This window comes from Falco peregrinus, chromosome 9 (assembly GCF_023634155.1).
Source record: "Falco peregrinus isolate bFalPer1 chromosome 9, bFalPer1.pri, whole genome shotgun sequence".
Lineage (NCBI taxonomy): Eukaryota > Metazoa > Chordata > Aves > Falconiformes > Falconidae > Falco > Falco peregrinus.
In genome coordinates, this window is record NC_073729.1 from 37,851,438 (window position 1) to 37,874,746 (window position 23,309).

Sequence of the window (23,309 nt, forward strand, 5' to 3'; positions counted from 1 at the left end):
TAGGGGAAAGGGTTATGGTCCCCATCGGACCGTAAATCAAAATTCCACCCATCTCCTTCTCCAGGGACAGAGTGGGTGGGAAGGGGGTTGGCATGCTGATATATTCAGGGGAGCCTCAAGCCCTTCACCCGTAAATGCACAAGACACCCCCAGCATGCAGCAGTTGGCGCTGAGGCACCGGGTGCTGGGAGCTCCCTGGCAGCTGCGGCCATCGGCTCCCTCATCATGGAAGGGAAACGGGTCCACAGGTTTTCACTTACTGTCTCCAAAAGCAGAGCTGTTGCCCCAAAATTCACATATTTGAAAGAGGGTCAGATTCTACGAGTAACAGTGCCAAGGGGTGGAATGCTCTGCAGTCTGTTTTGCGTTCCACTGGTGGCCATCAGCAAAGCATGAATGGCCGTGACCCTGGGACCACCGGCACGGGGCGGCTGGAGCTGTGCTGCGGGGGCAGCAGCATGGCACAGTGCCTCGTCCCTTCCTTTTGGCTGGTGTGTTAAAATATTGCTTGATTTTGATTCTCTCTGCCACGATGGAAAAAGCAAACAGGCAAAGAGGCTTTGCGCTCGGGTTGTTAAATTTTCATGGCAATTTAGCAGGGCTGGTTGAGAGTCATTTTCCAGCTAATTTCAGTTCCTTTGCACTGCTGCTGGGCTGCAGGGCCTGGGCTGCAAATGTGACAGCAGGGAGCTGCTCGTTTGCCACTCAGAGTCTTGTCATGGAAAAAAGCTGAGCTGGGAAATGTTGTTATCAGTATTTGGTAAGAGATGATAATGCTAATTTTGGTCCCAAATCTTGCCTTAATAGAAATGATCAGCTCATATTTATCCCAGCAATTACAGCTGCAAAGAGCTCACGCAGTTGAAGAATATTCTTCTTCTGCAGCTGAGAGAGAGGGGAGAGGTTTACATGGATCATGAGAACTAATGCTAACATGGCTTTTGAAGGAAATTCTCCCTTTGGAGGATGAATCAGCACCTAGCTACTAGAAATCAGGCCCTGTTCTCCCATGGGACAGGCTGTCCGGCATCTGCCTGTTGCACGGGTGTCTTGCCAGTCCCTTCGATGCATCTGGCTCTTGTCCTTGCAGGAGCTGGGAAGCAGGACCTGGCCCTGCTCCAGTGCCCAGTGTGGGCTCGTGCTCAAGGTCTGACACTGCGAGTGGTATTTTGAGGATGCCTGCAAGGGGGTTTTGCCAGTAAATGTCCCTTCCAGGGTGTCGGGTCTTGGTGGGCACATGCATCCCAGCCTACGCTTGTTCCCTGAATCCTTCTGCAGCGCAGCTATGTACAGTGTGACCTGCTGAGGTGGCACCATACATGTACCAGGGGATGAACACTGCTTGCAGATACTGGCAGCCCACGTTTCTCATTTAGCATGTGTGGCCTGAAAGCTCAGCAGGACACAAGGCAGAGCACGTATGGCTCCACAGTGGGGATGCTGGAACTGCTGCCAGGGAGCTTGAGGTTCAGGGGCACGCGCAGACCTGCAGGGCCTTTGCAGGGCATATTCTCCTGTTTTGCAGCAGTGAGAAGAGTTTTCCAGCCTGCTGCAGCCCTTGCAGCACTGCAAAGCATCGTCCTTGACTCAACACAGCTCACTGCCTCCTTTCCATAGCACCAGCCATTAACCTTCCTCCTCTGCCCAAATAAATCAATGTGTCTGCAGGGCCCTTGGAGCAGGGGAGCGATGCCAGGCAGCGCTGGCTGGTGGACCGGGAGCGTGAGGAGCCAGGTGGTGCTGCGGAGGAGTGCGGCAGCCTGGTTTTTCAGGGTCTCATCTGGCTGCTGGGTGATGTGTCAGCCAGAAGGATCAGAGCGTGCTGCCAGGCTGCTGTGGCTGCCTGCGGAGCAGCCCGGACACCAGCCCCGGTGCACGGACAGGGCTGGTACTGGTGCTTCTGCCACGCAGGTGGACAGAAAGGCAGGGACTGAAAATGTGTCTTACGTGCAAAGCACCAAAGCTGAGGGCACAGGATGAATTCCCCAGGGCTCCCACAAGTCAGTCCAAGTCGTTTATGCAAAGAGGAAATCACTGGCATTTCTGTGCCTATGTGCTTATGGCTGGTCCAGGTCTCATATAGAATATCCTTAATTTTAGCACATCAGGACTTTCGGAAATTTGACTCTTTGACTGGCTCCACATGAACACCTTCAGTGCAAAGCCTGCCAGCACTGCTCACTGACAAAGGCCATTAGCCATCACCTTCCCCTACCCAGTCCTGCTGAAAGGAAGCTGGTATCCGCACTGTGTCTCCAGGACAGTCTGTCATCCCTGTCTCCAGGACAGGGAGAGCACATGTGTTGAGGATGGTAAAGTCCTAAGCCAGGACCCTGCTAGGACCCAGCACTTCTCATCGTGAAAGACAAGAATGTGTCCCCAAAAGCCCCCTGCTTTCCACCCTGAGCCTGTGCTCGGCTCCCATCCCATCGGGCTGGGGTTGGGGGAGCCTCGGGCAAGACCTGCACCATCTGCAAGGAATCAAGCAAGACCACAGCAACTCTGGGAGCCCTGGCCAGGGAGCAGAACTGGCAGCAGGGCAAGTTGCACCTGCAGTCCCCTTCCCTCCTTCCTTGCTTCTGGTCCCATTAACTAGCATCAGCTGAAGCTAAGGGCTGGACATCTCAGAAATGCAATAAATACCTGGAAAACAGGACCCCATGTTCAAGCTTGATCCTGTGCTGCTGGAGTAGACTTTGGCCAGGTGCTGGACACCTCTGGCAGGGTCTGGCTGTGCACATATCTTTATTTTCCAAATATTATTTGTGACTCTGTATGTGATGAGCAATAACAAGGCTGGGATCTCACAGTGCTGCTTGCTGCCAGGGTGCCTGAGCCAGGGAAATTGGCTGTGGAGGTGTTTGAAGTGTTTTCACAGTGTGTGTGTGGGGCTCAGCCCTGGCAGCCCCACAGCCACAGCGGGGGGGCTGCTCGCTGCTCTCTGTGCCCCTGGCTGTGGGGTCGGGGGCAGCTCGTGCCAGAAGCTGCAGTGGAGGTTGCTTGGAGTCCAGGGACGCAGGAATCTGGGACAAAACAGGGTTTGTTTCCTCAGCCGTGACTTGTGTCATCAGCTCAGCTGCGGGGTTCTGTTCCCATGTCTCAGTGGGGTGGCATCCCCCAGGAGGATGCTCTTCTCATCCCATGGCATTTGTGGGGTGGAGACCAAAGGTCCCGTGTCCTCACTGGAGCCTCCATCAGGATGTGATGACCCCCTTCTTGTGCAGCTTATGGGCGTGGGCCCCACGGGGAGAGCTACCACTGGCCAGGGCTGCAGAGGAGGAGAGCTCAGCAAGACCCCAGCACTCCCATCACATCCTGCAAGGGGCTGAGATGGACAGATGCAGGGAGAGGGTGAGCCAGTGCCCTTCTGCGGCTGGCACTGCTGCGGGGCCACCTCCAGGCCAGGCTCAGGGGTGCCCGGGATGGGTACAACAGTGGGGAGGTGATGGCACAGCGCTGTCCCAGCCCCACATGTCTGGGATGCTGTGGCTCAGAGCTCCCTGCATCATCCTGACCCTGGGACATGGGCAGGAGATCCAGTGTCCTGTCTGGGGGCTAGAGAATGGAGGCTGTGTGGAGGGAGTGAGGTGCAGACAGTCTCCCTGGCACCATGGAGAGGAGAGGAGAAGGAGAGGAGAGGAGAAGGAGGGGAGAGGAGGGGAGGGGAGCTGCTCCCCATGTTCTGTCAGCAGTTTTGGCCCAGCTGGGGCTGGGCTCTGGGCTGGCCCCTGCACTGCCCTCCCACCCATGGGTACAGCCAGACTGGGTGGTACAGCACAAGCCTGTCACTGGGGATTTGGCCACTAGTCCCCTCTGGAAGAGCCAGCTGTAATCTAGCAATATTGGCTCAGGTTTTTCTTATTTACTTCTCCCAGGCTGCCAGATGCTTCTGCCAGCATATCCAGTGGGGAGGGACTGCCCTCCCCAGGCACTGGGAGTGGGAAAGTGGGGTGAGCTGTGCTGCACTCTGGGTGCTGTATTAGGTGTCAGGCTAGTTGGGTGATGCTGGGGCTCAGTTCATAGAAGCCCCTCAGCAGGGGTTTAGCCCTGTGCTCCAGGGCTAAACGAGCGCGAGGCAGAGCCCCCTGGAGAGGGAGGCAAGGAGGCAGGTACTTCCCTGCCTTGGGAGGCTGGGGAGGGCCGAGAACAGCAACGCTGGCCCAGCTTTTGCCCTGGGTCCCCCTGGAAATTTGCCATCTAGTGGGGGACCCTGGCAGCTGGGCAGGACACCGACACCGCAGCGGGCCAGGGCTGCGGCACTGCCTGTGGGCACCGCTGGCAGCCAGAACGGGCAGGAGAGCAGGCATGGGGAGTGCTGCCAGGGCAGGCAGGTCTGTGGGGCAGGAGCCCCCTGTCACCTTCGGTGCAGCCACCCATGTGGGTGCAGCCAGCCACCAGCCTGCCCCAGCTCCTGCTTCCAGCACCAGCAGTTTCCCACCTGGCAGTGCCAGTAAAACCTGGGATCCAGCCAGGTTTGGCTCTGGCTGCTCGCAGGTCCCTGACTCTCTCTCCTGCTGGTTAGTTGTCAGGGAGAAGCTCTCCTGTCCCAGGAGCTGCAGAGCTCCAGTTTCTGTCAGAGATGGACCAAAGGCATCAGCCTTTTGTCCTGAGGCTTGGGACAAAGCAGTAGGAACTCAGCATCTTGGAGACTGCCTGGGATCCAGTGGGAAGTGGCTTAGGTGCCTGTGAAGGAGGCAGCCTGCCTGCCTGCCTGCCACCAACCCCTGCCCTGACAAGAGGTCCCATGCACAAGACTGGGCAAAGCCAGTCTCAAGCCAAACTCTTGCCTGCAGAGCAAACTAAGCTCTTTTCTGGCCTTCAGCAGATCCCGTGCCAGACCAGTAAGCAGCACAGGCTGGTAGATGACAAGCGAAGGAGCTGCAGCTGCAGCAGCCATCTCGTTGTCACAAGCAGATGGGAGAGCAGGCCCTGGTGCTGATCGGGACCACCTCTCCTGCCTGATGGAAACCGCCCCAAGCACTCATTTTGCAAACAATGCTGCCTAGGGCTGAGCAACTGAGCCCATTCTAGTCTCTCCCTGCCTGCAAGATAGGCTGTGGACCAGTGACCCTGCTCTCATGACGGTGGTCCCCAGGGGGGGTCACACAGGGTCTCTCCTCACCGAGGTCCAGAGATGCTGGTTCTTCCCTGTTCCCCAAGCACATCTGCTCCTGCCCAGCTTCCCACTGGCCATGGCCAGGAGCTGGCAGAGTCTACCCTGCCCACTCTGTGCCCCAGGTTCAGGATTAAGAATTGTGAGATACTGCTGGAGCAGTCAGGGCAGGGGTAGATCTATGTGAAATAAATCCCCTCCTTCTTCCCAAAAGAAACCTGGGGTCTAGCTGCCCAAATGCCACCTACAGACTCTTGCCATGCTATGCCAGCCCCTGCAGCATGGGAGCTGTAAGCAGTTTAGTGCCTCTCCTGGAAAAGATGAGACTCAGGACTTCTCTGTAGGGGTCAAGTAAACAGAAAGGCCAAGAGCAGAAGGCTGCAAGCCCAGCCGGGGTCAGAAGAACCTGCTTGGCAGCAGCAGACCAAAGAACTTCAGCTCATCGGGTTTCTCCAGGAGAATGCCCAGAGGTGCACGTGGGAGCTGTAGGCACCAGCACGGGGAGAGGCTGGTGCATAACAGAGCACTCAGTAACCAGATACGCACAGCAAGACCTGGTGCCTGGTAACTGGAGATACTTAAATTATGGCTGAGATACTGCTCATACAGCGGAGGTCATTAATTTTCCTTAGGCCTGTGGTCAGCTCACCATCACTCAGCAGCAGGTTGTCCCTGCCATGGACAGGCGCCTGTTCAGCCACCATCCTGGGCCTCGAGGGAGGCTGAGGCCAGTTCTCCAGGCTTTGCTGTGCAAGGCACCAGGCCAGATGACTGTTGTAATCCCCCATGGCTGGGTGCCTTTTCCACCTAAACAGATCCTTAGATCATTCTTGACCCTTTCTTGATTTGTTTTCTGCCGTTCCAGTCTTTAGGTTTCACATTTTCCTGTCCTTGCTGTACCCAGAAGTGTTAGAAGCTGGGATTTTCACAGTCACCTAGCTCCACAACTGGGACACCGGGGCTTGTAAACTGGTAATCTGAAATCCAAACAGGTGGCTTTTTTTTTTTTTTTTTTTTTGGTGTTCCCTCCATGCCTGTGATTCTTAATAGAAAAACCCATAGTCTCAAAATATTTGCACTGAGAGGTAATAGCCTGGGCAGCATGAGAGATTATGTGGTACAAAGTCACGTTCTTGGGCAGAAATACCCTTTTCTGCTGGTGCAATCCCCCAGGTCATCGCTCCTGCTGCAACACTAATAAATACTGCACTCTCCTCTGTGGCTCCCCAAAGCAGAGCAGTTTGGGATGGTCAGTGTTAAGGAGCATCCTTCTAACCAAGGCAGCTGAGGGATACGGGAGCCATGGGAGAGGATGAGATGCTTTGTTGCGGGGGCTGTGACATCAACCTAATCTTTCCTCCCTCAGAGTGATGTTATCAGAGTGGTTACTAGAATGGGTTAAAGTAGCAATCATGACCATGTCCACTCCCTGCTTTGCACCTTGTTCTCCATCTTTCTCTGGTCTCTCTCTTTGGTGCCATGGGTTTCTGCTGGGGCTCTCAGCTGTTCTCCGTGGGGCAGGCTGGTATCAGACTCATCTTCGTTCAATCCCTGCCGTCTTCAAGCTGGCAGTTAATTAAGCTGTCAGAGCCTTCCCTTTAATCAGAGCATGTCAGACCCGTGCCAGGGGCTCCCCTCAGGAGAACTGTACTTTCCTGGCAGCATCAGGGTGGAAAGACACAGGACATCCCATCGCTCTGCCTGTCGCGCAGTCTGGGGCATTGCCTCGGCCTTGCTACCTTCCCAAACAGGATGGGACTGATGCTCTCCAGGGACTTGCAGCCCAGGATTGCATCCAGCTGGTCCATGCAGAAAGCCCAGCTGAGGATGGAGCGGCTCCCACAGGGCTGTCTCCTGTGTGGGGCAGGACGAGCACAGAGGGCTGGGGCTGGGAGCTGGACCTGCCTGGTCCTTCCTGCTTGCCCCCACAGCTCCTGGGACAGGAGTAATCCCTTGCCAATATCATCAGTCTCTTTGCTGGTGGCTCCTAACCCTATCGCTGACTCCATCTGCCCCACAGATCTGCGGAGATGGCTGTAGCTCCAGTGCTTTCTGGGGTTACTTTTGCACCTCGTTACAGCTCCGTTGGGTGGCATCAGGCAACCCATGTCCTGCCCTGGCTCTCAGGTTCCCTGCTTGTAACACGGGCAAATGTTCCTTCCTCCTTGACTCCCCGAGCGCTGCTGTTCTTTCTGCTGCAATCCTCTTAGCCCTGCAAGGCGTCAAGGTGGGATGTGTCATAACTGTTACATGGGTCATTAATCTCCTTGAGTTAAATTTTAAAAATGTGTTTCCTACCCCTTTCATTCCTAGTTCTTCACCATGGGCGCAACGATGGGAAGTATGCCCAGCTGTCTTGAGGTCAGCATGCACCAACAGCATTCGGGTACTGGGTCCCATTCCTTAGGAAGCAGAGGGTGAAGGCAGTGGGAGGCCTGCTCGTCCCCAAGACTTCAGGGCTCCAGACATGCAGGGGTAAGGGCTTGATCTGATGTCTCTGATGACACTTCAGCCCCAGGGACTTCTTTGAGTTTTGGATCCTGCTCAAACAGCCTGGAGGAAGATGGCATCAAGAGCGGGAAATGTTTTCTTTGGATGGCAACATTTGCTTTGAGCTCCTGGAGGTGAAGCAACCCAAGTTCACCGCTGTATTCCCATCATCCACAATGTGTGAAGGGCAGAAAGTGCCCAGGACCTCAACACGAGGAGCCAAGGTCACTCTCCTGCAGGGTGGCTATCACTGCAAGCCCTCCTCAGCCCGTGGGCACCCCTATGCCTCCCTGTGAGGGACTTTGCTGAGGGAGATGGAGCTGAGGAGCACACAGGGAGCGTCTCACTAATCCCAGCTGGCAGCCAGCTCCCTGAGCTGCACAAAGGGCCTTTTCATGCCCTGCATAAACAAGCGAGAGGCATGAAAGGTTGTTATCGCAGAGCATCAGCACTAGCAGCAGCTCAGGCGGGGATTCCCAAAATAACCTACTCCCAAAAAACACACAGACATGCACACCCCTTTTTCCGTGCTGCTGGGCTTTATGGAATAAAGGGTTTGGGTGCAGCCAGCTGTTCTGCTGAACGCTGTGGCCTGCGTGCTGGCTCACAGGCAGGGCTGGACCCCTGTGCGGCCAGCACCTCCCGCCAGGGAAGGCAGAGCCAGTGGTGCACCAGTACGTGTGTGGTGGGGGTATGCACACGTGGGCATGTGTACCCTGTGCTGGAAGTGACTTCAGCTTTTGCTGCATCCCTTGTGTTTCTAAATCTGATTAAGAGTATTTTGCAGTGGTTATTAATAGCTGGCGGTGTGCTTCCCTGACACTTGTATTGCAAGTTCTCATTAGCAGTTTGCTCTGTGCCTGGAAGGTGGAGCTCCAAGAACTCCAAGGTGCTCTTCCTCAGAGGAGGTTTCCTTTTCATAGCTCCACCTTTGAAGCTGGACCCCTAGCTCCACCCGTCCCATTTTTCTTCTCCAAGGAAGAGCAGGTTTCCACATAGAAATACACTCAGGGGTCACTACTGGAAGATGCTCTGATCCTCTTTGCTTTCTATCCCATAAAGCCAGGCCAGAGTCATGGCAAACTTAAATTGTAAGGGGAAAACTTGCTGGAATAAAAGAGCCTGGAGGCTCCCAAGGAGATATGGCAAGAGCTTGGTGACCAAACCTATGCTAACATTGAACCATGAAACAGCTGCAAGCCCTTGCGATTTATGCTAGTCCTTGTTTATTTCTATGGGCATTTGTGTTTTCTTATGCTGTTGTTTCAAGTTGATTTTGCCAGACAATGGGAAACTGGCCAGGAGATCCTCACTTGGGTTGCAAAAATGACCTGACTCCTGGGAGGGTTTCCCGTGGAGCTGCTGGCCAGCGGTGAGCAGGGCGTGCAGGCTCCTCCGTTCACATCGCCACTGCGGGAAGCTCACAGGTTTTCCTTGTGTACTGCCGGGCAGCAAAGGTCTCCAGTGCCCAACGGGCAGACAGAAGCAGTCCCACCAGCTGTGTGGTGGCTGCCTTTGGTGTTTAAAACAACTAACTTTTCTGGAAATCTGTTTGATTTATCTGAAAATATAACTGAGCAAATGTCAGGTCCTTTAAATTCTTTGACTTCTTTAATTCTTTAAGTTTTCAGTTAAGCTCCCCAAAACCTTGTAAAGTTTATGCTTCCTCAACATTATTTTTTGGGGGGGGAGTCTTACTGTCCCATCCCTGTCACCCCAACTGCAATGTGTGGCTGGAGCAAGTATCTCCATCGCTCCCATCGCTGCAGCAGGAATCTGACAGAGATGCAGGAAAGCTCATTTGTCTGTTATTGAATAGCCAGGGGAGGGTCCAGCACATGGTGGGGTGACCTATAGCTCACAGGTGATTATTTTGCGGATCAGGCTCTTTTCCTCATTTCAGCAGGCAGAGGGCTAAACGGTCAGGTACATGCATAGCCTGTTTTCTGTGTCTTCAGGACTGTTCAAGAGTTTCAGGTTTTAACGTGGTGGGAACTGGAGACAGTTCCTGCCGGGCTGTTTGCGAGAAGGAGAGTGAAGGATTCACTGGAGGAATTTGTTCTACATGTTCTTCTGGCTCCTTGGCTTTGTGAGGGGAATGCTCCCTGCATTAGGTACTGGGGAACTATACCAAGGATGTCTGTGCTCATAACTCTGCCAACGTGGTCACCCACTGACTTATTTGACACAAATTCACTTAAAAGTGAATTCCACATTTAAATTTCCTGGATTTTCCTTTGGAGTATGTCAGAACCTGACCCATTGAGTAGAAGTTGCTATATTTCCTTTGAATGACCTGAAAGATGAAAACAGGCAGTAACAGTCCTCAAGGCACTGCGCAGAGCTACAGTTGCAATTATTTTTTGCAACAATACGGTACTACTTTTCTCCTGTACCAGTTCCCTACAAATTCAGCCCAGCATGACACGTGAATGATGTCACTCGAAGCACAGCCACCCCCACAGCGAGGTGAGGCACCTATTCAGCGTTGTGCCTGAATGATGCGCAGTGGTGGAGGGCCGGAGGTGAAAATCATGCCTGCAAGGGGAATCTGAGCAGCCAGATGAACTGTCTTTTATTTGTAAATGAATGCCCTCCCTCAAGGGTGGAGTTTTTATTCCAAGAGGTTCCTGCTATTTACCCAACTTTCCAGCTGGGCTTCTCCGAGGCACAAAGCAGCAGGACCTGCCTGAGTTTGTACAGTGAGTCAACAGCTCAGCAGGGGATTAGAGCCCACAATCCTGCTGGCATCGCTGCCTTGGCTCGAACCACTGGACCATGCAGCCTCATTTTGTTCCTGGTACTCTCTGCTGGTATGTGGTTTGTCAGGAAAAAAGGCTCAGTGTGGCTAATAAAGCAGGCACTTTATAAAGCAGTAAAAAAAAAAAAAAAAAGCCTGCCTCATTCCAGTGCTTCATCCCAGTCGTGGTGGCATAGGGGTCAGGTTCCCTGTGTGAGCGGGAAGGACAGGTTTCCCAAAGGCTGGCGAGAAGGAAGCTAAGGGGCAGCAACCAGAGGCAGCCAGCACAGAGCCCTGGCACCCACTGCTGCCAGGCAGGCGACCATGTGCTGACACACCATGATGAGCCTCCCCAGGCCAGCCCCGGCTTGCAGAGGACAAGCAGAAGCAGCCAGGACCTTCCTGCTGGGAAGAGTCCCTAAGCCTGCCCTTCACTGCTGGATACCCTCCTTTCCTGGGGTCCTGCGCAGGGCTGCACCCTCCGAACTTCAGAGGACCAACGCAGGAACTGAGGGCAGATGCACTACGAGAGAACGGAGCAAAGCCAGGGCCCTATGGGGAGGTGCAGGGCCGTGACACACTGCTCTGCTCAGAGCCCTCCGTATGGTGCAGCACGTACCAGTGGGCTTCGGTACCAGCCGGGGGGCTGTGGGAACAAGGGAACCAGCCCCAGCGCTAACCCGTGCGTGCCATCCCCGCTGTCCTTTGCCCCTCAGCATCCGTGAGGCGAAGGGGGATGAGTGTGCAGCGCTCCTCCAGCCCCATTGCCCGTTTATGAGCATCAATCTGACTTCACTGAAGGTTTCACCTAGGGCCGTAGAGGCCAGTGCATCCATCCTATGCATCCACGCACCCAGGGCACCTGTGCTGCGCACCCAGTACCCATGCGCCCTGTGGGTGCATGCCAGCTGCCCCCCTTTTCACCTGCACCCCCTGGGAGGGGTGGATTGCCTTGAGACACCCACAATACACAAGTGGGGTCTCTTGGTGCTGTGGGGGTCTTGGGGAACTGGCTTGGGGGTGCCCCATGCAAGCACCGCACACAGCACTGTGGCCGTGGACACTGGGTAGGCACTGGGTGGGCAGCCCACCCCGGACGCTCCAGGAAAGGGGCGACCACCCCCTGGGGGGCTGCAAAACGATGCTGGTGAGTCCCACTGAGGCAAAGCTCCTTCCCTGCGGAAGGAGGGGGGAGCGGCTGGCGCAGCCGTCCGAGCTGAGCCGGGTAGTGTAAAAGGGGGATCACGGGTGCCCCCGCGGGACACTGCCCGTGGGGTGGGGGGTGGGGCACCCGGACGCGCGTGGAAGCAGCAGCAGCAACTCCTCCGCCGCCAGAGCCGCCCCGCCGCCCCCAGCCCCGCAGCGCCCAACGGCGCGGGGGTCCCGCACCCCACCGCGCGGCCGGGGGCAGCTCCCACGGGGCGGGGCGGGGCGGGGCGGGGCGGGGCCGGGGCGGGCCGGGCCGGGGGGCGGGGCGGAGCTGGGCGGGGCGCTGCGGAGCCGGGGGGGCGGCGCCCCCTCCGCAGAGCCGCGGCCGCTCCGCCCCGCCCCGCGCTGCGCTGTGCTCCCGCCGCACGGCGGGCAGGCGGCAGGGGCGGCAGGGCGGGCGGCGGCCGCTGCTGCGGCGTGGGGCCGCGCCCGGGAGGCGGCCGCGGCGGCGGAGCGGGCTGAGCCAAGGTGAGCGCCCGGGCGGGCCGGGCCGGGGATGGGGGGCGCGAGGGTGGGCAGCGCCGGCAGCCCCGTGGCCGCTGCCCGCGGGGGGAGGCGGGCAGGGTGCCAGGCAGGGCTCGCAGGCAGGGCTCGCAGGCAGGGGTCCAGGCAGGCGCAGCCCTGCCGCTGGGAAAGCTTTTTCCCGGTCGGGCCTCCTCTCCTCGGCCGCTGGCAGGAGGGGGGGCGCCAGCCGCATCGCGTCCTGCCCGCCGGGGGGGCGGGATGCTGGCTCGGGGCGCGGCTCCCCACGGGGGTCCGGCCGGCGCGGGGGGGCAGGGCACGGCGCCTCCCACCCGCAGCGCGGAGCGCGGGGGGGCGTTAGCGCGAGCCGGGTCCCTGCCGCGGGGCGAGCCGGCCGCGGGGACCCCTAGCCCCGAGCTGCGGGTTGCCGTAATGGCATTTGGCTGCCGGGCTGTGATTGCAGGGAGACGGTTTACATTAGAGGGGAATGAGCGGAGAGCCAGGAGCAACTTGGAATGGGTCCGCGCATATTTCTGTGATTATTTTTGGAGTATCGTCATATGGCAGGAGGTGGGCTCCGGAGGTATCCTTGAGCTCAGCATTTTCTCCATAGGCTGGTTACCCGGGAGATTGTACTAGAGGACCTGCCCGGCCCTTTTCCCTCTCGGTGGTTTCCATATAAAACACGGTTTCTCCTGCTGTTCCCGCGGCGGTATTGTTTCCCTCCGGCATGCCCAGCCTTCAGCGCTTTATGGTGGGGGACCCTTCAGTGGACAAACAATGGTCGAGGTATGTGCGGTCGAGTATTCACGATGTGTTGCAGGAGCAGACGATGGAGAAGCTGTATTTGCTTCAGCTGTAGATGGTGTGAGGTGACTCCTGATCAGCCCCCTCTCCACTGCTGTGGATGAGGTGTGGCTTCTCCAGCATCCCTAGAGAGACCAGCCCATGCATCAGTCTCCTTCCGCACTGGACTGTCACTTTCCCTCCAGCTTTCTCATGCTAGACTTGTCCAAAGTGATTTTTGCTTCCAAACAAGTGGAGATGTGGGAAGCACATTGTTTCCAAGGTCTGCTCCTTGGGGCTGCCTTGTGGATCTCTGCGTCCTTTGCACCCTGCTGGAGGGCTCTGCATGTGTCCAACCCCTCTGGCTGTGGCTGCGGGCTGGAGAGCTGCTCTAGTGGTCTTCAACTGCGTGCCCTTGTTGCTGTCAAGCAAGTTTTAAGCTGAGGGAAGGCTGGATTTGGGTGATGATCCTGGCAAGAAGGGAATTACTCTTTAATTACATTATTTTAAGAATCTGGTTTGGTAGGCATGGAGCCTGCCCATGGAGGCCTCCCCAGGGTGCTCGGAGCTGAGTCTCCCTGGGGTGCTCTTGATGAGGACCCTGGTTTCTGCTGGGTGCAGAGATGCTGGGCATGTTCTGGAAGCTGTAGTGGACCCTGGCTGTTGTTGTGTGTGGCAGGTCCTCAACCACCCTCTTCCTCCCAGAGCGTTCCCTCCTCGTGCAGGGGTAACCTCCACGATTGGTGTCAAAGACCCTTGGTGTACGTGTCCCTCACAGGGTGTGAGGTGCCTCCTCTGCACCGTCCTTGTGCCATGTTGATTGCTTTAGCCGCAACTTCAGATGGCAATGCAGTCATTAAACCAGACATCCCTGCAAGGAGCAGAGCCCTGGGCTGGGTCACAGGGGTGTGGGCTGTCTTGGAGGGTGTGATGCAGCTCTGGGTCAGCTGCAGAGCCTGGGCGTTTGTGTTGACAGTGGTCTGGCTTTGGCTGCAGGTGATATGTTCTTCCCTTGCTGTTTTGGTTGCTTGTTGATGTTGTAGTTGTCCAGAATTTTTATTTTTACCAATATTTTGAGAAATCAGCATTTTCCAAAACCCTCAGAGGACATGTTTTGTTTTGGAGGATGCTTCTAAAAAAGGGTTTTGAAGTCCAGTGTTGTATTTCTGGTCAAAAAGCATGAGGGCAGAAGAGAGCCTGTGTTCCTGGCATGGGGGGGTGAAGGTTTCGGTACTTTTCCTGTCCAGTGCAGGCTCAGAGCTTGCTGCGCCCCCTTGCCTGGGCTGCTGCCGTGGTTGCCACCACCACAACAACCTTCCAGGGTAAGTGTCTTCTGGTATGTCATTTATGGGTGGCCAGGAGGAGTGGCTGGGTCAGCTGAAGAAGTCACTGCAGTGTAGAATGGGGAAAATATTAAAAATCAGTTTTCTTCCCCCAGGTAGTTGAGCTCCCTGTTAAACTCTGGGTGATGACCTTGGTCCTGGTGAGGAGCTGGATCTCTCACTGATTTACACAACAGCCTTTCACGCTTTCTGCTGGCAGCACCAAGCCCTCGTTCCATGTATAACTTCAGCGTCACTCTGTGTTGCCTGCGTTCCTCCTTGCTTTAGCACTGCTGATGACTTCTGCATTACTAGAGGGGGTTTGCAGAGACAGACAGACCGACCGGTCAGGAGCCTGATTAATTTTGTCTCTGAAAAAAGAAATCTTGCCCATAGCTAATGATGTTTCTAAATTAGGAAGTTGCAGAGAATGGCTTGTTGGTTAAAGGGCAGGGGGTGGGCTTGGCTGTTCCTGGGCTTGCTCCGAGTTTCCTGCCTGGTCTCACAGACATCACTTGAGTGTCCTTTGCCTTAATTTTATTTGGCCATGGATCGGGAATATTTCCCTGCTGCCTTGGGCACAGCACTATGGTGCCTGAGTGACAGCTGGGATACTGATGGGGAAGCAAGTGTGTGCGAGGAGATGGGCTGAGTATGGGCTTAAGCTTTGCAGCAGATCAGCGTGGGCGTCTGTAAGGCCTGTGTTTAGCTATATAGTAGACTTTCATGTGGTGCCTGTCACTTGGAGGTCTGAGCCGAGTATGAAGCTCTGTTTTAAGCATAGATACAAAAGAAGAAACACAAAACGGCAGAGGTTCCTGAATCCCTGGTTGCTGGAAGCTCCTGTGCAGAAAGACTTGTACAGCTACAAATACAGGACTCCTATGGCACCGAAAAATGTGCTTGCACTGAGGCTGTGACAGTGATGACTGCGTGGCTTATTGTTCTCATTTGAGCAGTCGGGTGGCTCTGAGTCAGCAGGTTTGGATTTGTCACCACTGGGGCAATGGCACGGGGAGACCTGTGCGGTTCTGTGGTGCTGAGCGGAGGGGCTGGCCCTGGCTGTCTCCTCCTGCATGGGGATGCTGGGGTTTGAGCCTCGACCCGTGCTCATTGTTGGCTTGAGCCTGGAAGGGTTCGTATGTGTTTGTGGGAGTTGTAGGACAGTCTCCTTTGGCAGCTCCTTTCCGGCACTTGCCCTGTGCCATTTGGGTCTATAAAGTTGAGCCTCACCACTGCCAGCGAGGTAGCTTGCTGAGTGGACCAGTCTTTTTCATGCACATCACCTTGTCTGGATTACAGGAGATGGGAAGCATGGTGGGAGGAGACTGCCTTTGGTGAGGACATGTTGCAGTATTGCCTTGTAGTTGCAGTTCCATCTTTCCTCTCCTCCCAGTCCTGGGGCAGAAGCTTGTATGTTGTCCAGGACCTAAGTGTGCCTTAAAGGGGAGAGAAGGAGATCTGGGAACCACATCTTCCACCATGGAAGCCCTGGCTGCTTTCTGCAGCAGCTCTCCCGTTGGCACAGCGTACCCTGGTGCAGAGCGGGGTGTTGCGCCCAGGCCCCACGGATGTCGTCGTCGTCGTCCCCCCCCCCCCCCCCCCCCCGTTGTCTTGGATGATAGTTGCTCCCTCCGCCCTGCCTTGCTCCAAGGGGGTGAACTGTCTGGGGGTGCGCGGAGGCAGCTGTACCAAGAGCTGCTGGGCTGAGCTTTTGTACAACTGGGACAGAAGCCAGGGTTTGCTTTCCTTGTGCCAGACAGGGAGCTGTGGGACTGTGTGGAAAGGTGCAGTCATCCTAGAGCCCTAGATGGGTGATTTGGTACAAATACTTCATGTCTGCTTGTCTTAGTACACAGCTGAGGGTGCTCTGAACTGATGCTGAGAATTAGTCAGCGCCCTGCCTATAGTGTGTGCATGCCCACGTGCATGCTCACGCACACTCACAGGTTTGCTGTCTGGGAGGATGGGAGTAGCAGACAGAGCCTTAAAACCTGGATGGTAGTGCTGGAAGAGGAATTTCTTTCAATCTTCTCCTGCTGGTCTGTCTTTTGCCCTCCAGAGGGCAATACGGGCTCCCCGGGGGCTTAGCAATGCCCAGGGTGCCCAGGCCGGGGATGCCCGGCGCAGGAGCGGTGTGTCGGGCAGCAGCCGGGTCAGGGTGAGCAGCATCGCGGGTTCGGTGTGATCACAGCCCAGAGAGGGGAGACCGGGCTGACCCTATTGTGCTGAAAACACGAGGCAAATGAGGCTGAAGCTGCAGATCTGCAGTTGCCAGCCCGTCAGCAGTTTTACTCAGGCACTTGGCCTCTTTGCGGTGATGAAACGTTGTGGCAGTTCAGTATCTGCGCCACCCCCCTTTCAGAAACCAGCCCGCTGCCCACCAGCTATTAGTGGACCCTGCAGGCATCTCACTGGGCTTTGCTGTCCCTGACCCCTTCTCAGTCACAAAGACTGACGCTCCTCTGCAAGGTCCTGATGATGGGGTGGAAACCAGGGCTAGGTGCTGCGTGAACGTAAAACCATCCTGTGTTTGAGGTGATGCTGAATGAGGATTCACAGCCCAGCCCTGCTGCCAGGTTCCACCCACCGGCTCCTTCCTCCCTCTGCTTCTACTAACCCACTGCCGGCCCTGCTCGCTGCCACGCAGCGGAGCCGAGATGTGTGCTGGTATCCTTCCCCCAGTATCAGATGGAGAGGAAAACACAGGGTGGAGTCATCTCCTGCACAAAGGAAATGTTGAGGTATCGTTTCTGCCTTCGGTGGATTTTTTAGGTGGCTGGGGAGAAATTAAACAGGATCTTAACGCATTCACAGCCCCCTTCCCACCTCATTTTCCTGCAAATCTGTTGTTGTCGTGGTATCTTTCAGAAGATATTTTTAGCTTTGCCTTTTCTTTCCCCCCCCTCTCTTTTCATATCAGGCTTTTGAAAGGAAACGTGTTTCTATGGGAGAACAGAATGAGCCATTTCACGAGACATTTTGCTATGGGCAGAAGGGCCCGGAAATTTGATTGTGTGTTTTAAATGACACATTCCCCTTTGTAATCAGCTAATTGTACTTGCTGGGGTGAGTGCCAGCCAAAAGCCACACTGGCCAGGCCAGAGGCAGGCAGGTGCAGACCCTGGTGGGCTGCAGGGCGGGAGGGGGTGCGGACCAGCCCTTCGCATCCTCCACCTGCCCATCCACATGGGACCGGCCACGCGTGAGGGGCTTCGGTGCCGGGAGGGATCCTGCAGGTTTTTCTTAATGATCCTATTGGGGAAGCAGTACCCCCGTGTATAAGAGAAGCAATTACATGCCCTAATTAGGTGCACTATTGATCTGGCAGTGTTTCTGCTGGCAGGAGCTCCCGTTGAGCATGGGATGGTGTGGCACCTGACAAAGCTTTGGGTCTCTGTTTTGCTGGTGATGAGAGGGATGTGGCAGAGGTCTCCAAGTGGGAGAGCAGCTGAGGGCTAAGGGGTGGTTGTACAGCTGGGTCTGCTGCTCTCGGTGGGAAGGTGCAATTTGTTGCAAGAGTATAAACCCGACGTTGATGGTGGATGTTGGGGTGGAAAGCTTCCAGCCTGAATTTTCAGCAGTGTTGCCTTTTAGGAGATGTACTGCAAGTCCTGACAGGTGAAGGTCCTGCAGAGTGACCTGGCGAGAGCAACAGAAACCTCCTCTGAGCTCTGATCTCGCTCTGGGTGTGTGCATGCCTACGTGAGGCAGGGGCCATTACTTCTGCAAATTCACTGAGGCTCTTCTTCAGGGAACCAAAAAATGCTTTCTGGTAGTATGGCATGAGTAAATCCATGTTGTCACCTTGGCCTCATGTGTGGTAGGTACATCTCTAAGAAATGCAGCTGGCTTTAGGGTGACCGTTGGAACTACTGCAAGACGTAGAGGAAACGCAGCTGTCCATGCAACTTCCGCCGTTGCTGTGAGCCCACCTGGCTGCCTCTGTGCTGCTGCAAGAGCCTTGGAGCCCAGCCCCACCCTGGCGCAGCGGCAGCCCGGCGTGGGTGGGCAGGGCAGCCCAAAGGCCCGCAGGTTGTGGTCCATGGTCACCTCCTGCAGAGCCTGGCTGGGCCCAGCCTTCCCAGCTCTCCAACGCTGATGTGATCCCAGCACAGCGGGACCTCACTCCAGTCGTGCTTGGCAGAGCTGCCCTGGGGCTGCCGTGCTGCCCTGCCCTGCTTACGTGCCTGCTCCCGGCAGATGTGTGAAGAGGGCAGCATGAATCCTTGTCCCCTTCCTTGCCCTTTGGTGTACCCATGAGCATTTTTGCAACGTGCTGGCTCAGATTTGGCCTCCCTCCTAACCCCAGCCAGCGGTTGAGCCTGCCAGTGGTGCTGAGCAGGATTTGCCCCTTGCACGGACCACAGTCTTCATCTGGATGCTGTTGGTGTCCCAGCGCCTGCTTCCACAGCCAGCATTTGCACTCACCCCATCAGGGTCAGGCTGGATGGCTGTGATGATGACGTTGTGACAATGTGGGTCACTGGGGGATGCTTTCAAGCCTGGGGCAGTGTCTGTGGCTGAGATACACTGGCCTGGTGCCGGGGAGAGCTGCACAGCAGGTGATCACGATGCAATCTAGCATGGATTTTTGTTTGCAGGAGTGTTACGGGGAGCTGCTTGTTTGTAGGCAGAAGTGAGCAGGGTTGGGGGAGGGTCTTGCTCCCTCTGCCTGTATTCTCAGAACACTTCATTAATATGAAAATAATTGATGCAGTAGCTCAGATCTCAAAATGTCTATAGCTCAGAGCCTGCTGTGATGCAGCCAGCCCCAGCGAATGCTGCTTCCTGCAGCAGAAGATGGGAAGGAGGCAGAGCTGGTGTCTGATGGAGAGCACAGGGGCTTTGTTTGGCAGTGTTAACACAGGCAGGTCGGGGAGCGCTCTGTTGCCCTGCCTTTGGTGACTGCATCCTCCGTCCTCCCTTGCAGGAGGAACACAGTGTGGCCACAGCACCCCTTCTTCTGGGTCTGTTGAAAGCCGGTTGCTCTTGTCCCTGGTTGTGTGTCTGCCTGACCATCTCTGCTGAGCATCTCTTGACGCATCCTTGAGCTGGGATGGGAGAAAGCAGAGCGTATGAACCCAGGAACAGCACAAGGCAGAAATCGCTGGGCTTGGTAGAATAGGAGCAAGGCCACAGAGGCTATGCCAAAGAGGGGAGAGTGCCCCACAGATCCCCACAGCTTTGTGTGATGGTCTGCAGGTGGGAGCAGGGGCTGCTGATACTGGTGTCTGTTCCCCAGATCAGCTTGGCCTGTTGGGGCACCCGCATGTTCTGCCACTGGGAGAGGGCAGAGTTCTCCTGGTGGGCTTTTCTCTCCTTTGGCTCATTAGCCTCTGGGCAGTGGCATCTGCATGAGGAGAGGAGGCAAGTGAAGGACAGAGGTCTCTTGTGGGTGTGGGCACGTAGATAGTGGCATGGGACAGTAGCTTCCACATGCCAGCGGCATCCCTTGGTCCGTGGGCAGTGCAGGCTTTTGCGTAATTGCAAGCAGGTTGGGGAAATGCCATTTCCAGGTCTGGGAGAGCAGTGAGCTGTGCACCAGGGCGCATGTTCGGCTCCTGTGCTGGGCACTGGTGTGGGGTGTTCAGGCCCCGTGACAGTGGCCCCGTGGTGTGTGTGGGTGGGGGGACATGGGGCTGTGGGTGCAGCCAGTGCTGGTGCTGGCTGGCCAGGTACAGGGGTGCCCCGTGTTGCATCACGGCCCTGCTCCCCACACCATGAGACAGACAGCTGAGTGAGTAAAACCAGCGTACATGGTCGCTGCAAAGAAACCTGTCCCTGATGGGCAGGGGTGTATGAGAGCGTGCCCAGAAGCAGCCTTTGGTGACACCCTGCTTGTGCTTCTCCTTGTGTGACAGCAGCAGAGAGCGAGGACAGGACCCTGCACAGGTGGTGGCTGTAATTCCCTCCTCTTTCCCATACCTCTCATGCAAATCGTTTGGGGTGCAGTTTCTCCCTGCTCAAAGGTGATTTTGTTTCCTTGGAGGTGACGTTCCCGGCCTTATTGCATCAGGTTTTCTGCCAGGGGGGCGGCAGTGGGTCCTGTCCTTGTCCAGGAGGGAATGGCTGGAGCCCCACATGGTAGCTGCCCAGCCACGGGTCCATTGCTGCGTGTTGCTGTGCTGCTTGGGGACTCTGTCCAAACGGAAAGTGGAGCAGCTTTTGTGTCCTGGGTGAGCTCTTGGGAGAGTGCTGTGGGTCAGTGTCACTCAGGGTAAGCTGTGTCGGGCTGCACACAGCTGATGTTTGCCTGCAGAGTGAAAGGTTTTTTGCTGAATCCATGGGAGGGGTGGGTGCTTTGCATAGGTGGGTCATCCCACCTGCTCTGCTGCTGTGCTTATGGGAGGATGGCCCTTGCCTGTTGAAGGTATGTCTGAAAACTGACCCTTGGACAAGCAGAAGGTAGCCTTGCTGTGCTGTGAGGTTGTGCTGGCTCCTTCATGTAACTGTAGTAGTGTCTGCCGGGCAGTTTCCCCCCTCCATTAGATTTTCGTAATCTAAAAAGTGTCTCTGAAAATGCTGTGGCAGGATTGAGGCTGCTCCTGTTAAAAGTGCTGATTTTACTGCTGGTGTGGCAGAGCTGCTGGCAGCTCCATGGATGAGGGAGTGGGGCTGGCTCCCGTGGGTCCTGCATCACTGATCTGCATCGTTACCTGGGGTAAAAGCCCTGCTGACCAGATGCCGCCCTTGGTGTTACCGCAGGGGCCGTGCCGGTGAGCCAGAAGGACAGGTGACAATGGGGTGGCACAGATGGCCCTGAAAGGAGAACTTGGGCAGTGCCAGGAGGGTATCTCTATTTCACTTCTCGGAGGTGTGTTGGTTCTGCGGCACTGCCTCTAGTAAATATTTGCTTTTATCACTCAAATGAGCAGAGCTGGCTCACAACGCACACAGCGGGTAGACTGACTGCATGAGAAGGTGCTGTTTTCACATCAGTCTTTTTGAGAGTAAAGTGGCATCTAACGTAAGCTGGAGCTTACATTCTCCAGCAAGCAGATTTGTACGGAGTCTAAACGCAGCGCTCGAGCCGCGCAGGCACCATCTTGTGATGAAGTGTCTGGCTAACATCCTTCCATGCACTTGCCATCATCTCTGGGAAGGGTTTATTTTCTTTTTAACCAAATCTGATTTCTCCTTTGCAGGTTCTGAGTCGTGCCTGAGCAGAGCGCTGAGAGCAGACCCCGGAAGCAGCGTGAGTTTATCCTGAAAGCTTTTTTTCTCCTTTCCAGATCCCACATGAGGCTGAGTGGCTTTTGTAGCGTAGAAGGGGTGGCTCAGCACGGAGCCAGTGCTGCAGGGAGGTTCGTCTGCCAGAAACCCCCGGCAGAACTGAAAATCTGGCCTGCTACCACCAAAGCACAAAACTGCTGGGCTTGGGCTTGTTCTGGCTTTCTTCACATGTTGGCATTTTTTTCCTGGTCTTTGCCTGCTGACAGACCGACTTTAGGATGTCACTCTCTAGTGCTGAGTTTCCAGGCTCTCTTTTGTGTGGAGCATCGGAGGCAGATGGCATGTTTGCAGACCAGCCGCTGTGTTCCGCCGGGTGCAGGTCCCCAGCTCACGGGGGCTGGGCACGGCTGGCCTGAGGTGCATCCTGGGGAGGCTGCCACCGCCGGGCAGCTGGGGGCGAGGGGTGGGAGAGGAGAGCGATAGGTCCGAACTGCAGAATTAAATTGCTGGGATGCCTGAAAGAGCATGTGGTCCAGACTTTCTTGGAGACCCCTGGGGCCCCTCCATCTGGGTGGGCTGCTTCACCCCAGGACCCCAGTGCATGGTACGTTTGCACAGTGTCATCCATGTGAAACCAGATGTGAGCTGCTTCCATGCATCCTGCGGACAGTGTGGGGCTGGGGATAGATGGGAGGACAAGGTCTCACTTCTGCTTTTGCTCCCTGACCTGCAAGGTGAGCCTGGGCGGGGAGCCGCGCAGGGGCTCTACCCTCGCTCTGGCCCCAAGGTGGGAGGAAGGTGTTGTCATCTGAAAACTGGGGACAAGGAGCTTCATGGCTGCTGTCCTGGCTCTTGCCTGGGTGACAGGAACATGCGGCTCATGCACGGCAAGGCTCGCTGCATCCATGGAACCCCGCTGCCTGCTGGGGCTTGGCTCCTGCGCACGCGAGGCAAAGGGTGCAGAGGCAGGCAGCACCCTGGGTGCGGGCAGGGGATCCGTGTCCTTGCCGAGGGCTGCGATGGGCTGCCGTGATGTGCTCCTCAGGGCTAGAGGTGTCTCTGGCCCTGAATGGGGCAGCTTGTTGCTTTTTATGAGTGCTTTCTCACCAGCAGTGCTACAAGACCATCCCTCCAGGAAAGCTCTTTGTGGGTCTGGCACGATTCCAGCTCTGCCTGTGTTTGGGGGGGGTGTGCCTGTAGGGAAAGCAAGGAGGATGTCAGGGCTTCTTGTCCCACCTCTGTATGCTGAAGAGTTTGGGTGGTGAAGGCCAGTTTTGGAACTGGTGGAGGCAGAGGTGCAGGCTCAGCTTCAGTGGTGGAGTGCATGTGATCCTGCACCGCCACACGCCTCAGTTTGCCTCCAGCATGGGGCGGGTTGCCTGTGGGCTTCTGCAGTGGGGCTCCGTGCGAGGGGGGCTGCTTGGGAGAGTGGGCACCAGCCACCGCCAGCGTGGGAGCGTTTGGCTCCTGGGCAGGAAGCTCAGCCCCTGCATGGGGGTATAAGTCCCTGTCGGGGTTCCCCGTGCTGGGGTGACATGGGGAATGCAACACACAACACCACCTCCACCACTCCTGGTACCCAGCCAACCCTTCACTTCTGCTGGGGGACGGTGGTCCAGGTCTGGGGGTCTTTGGTTTCATGTTTCCCTCTTTCAGTTGTGTCTTGTGAGCCAGTGCTGGGGACTTGGGGAAGCACTTGCACAGCAGAACTGCTCCGTGGCTGTGCATGCGGGGCAGACTCTCCCAGCAGTGTGCCAGTCTCCCGTGGGTCCCAGCTCCCTGGCAAGTCCCGGCAAGCAAAGCCTTGCCAGCAGAGCTGGGCCAGCTGCTGCTTTGTGCCGAGGGAGGTGTCCCCTGGCTTCTGGAAGGGTTGTTGACATTCCGGTCATGGTACAGTGGTTGTGCTGGTGCTGAGTTTTTAATTTCTTTGTATTTCTACAGCTCCCTCACAGCTGGTATAATACCCTACCTCCTGGATGCCATGACGGGCTTGCTGCTGGGTTTGGTAGGC

At 56.2% G+C, this 23,309-nt stretch overlaps 1 protein-coding gene across 9 annotated transcripts in view; it reads left to right on the forward strand.

The window, feature by feature from the left end:
• The first annotated feature begins 11,883 nt into the window (after positions 1-11,883).
• The window catches only part of EPB41L1 (erythrocyte membrane protein band 4.1 like 1), a 62,856-nt gene continuing 51,430 nt past the window's right edge, over positions 11,884-23,309 (forward strand). For 8 of the 9 annotated variants that reach the window (XM_055813970.1, XM_055813974.1, XM_055813976.1 and 5 more), the window contains exons 1-2: positions 11,884-12,020; positions 21,271-21,320. The gene's annotated coding sequence lies outside the window, so the exon portion shown is untranslated. Of the gene's footprint in view, positions 12,021-12,627; positions 12,804-21,270; positions 21,321-23,309 lie in introns of all 9 variants that reach the window. The other variant, XM_055813971.1, reaches the window with a different exon arrangement.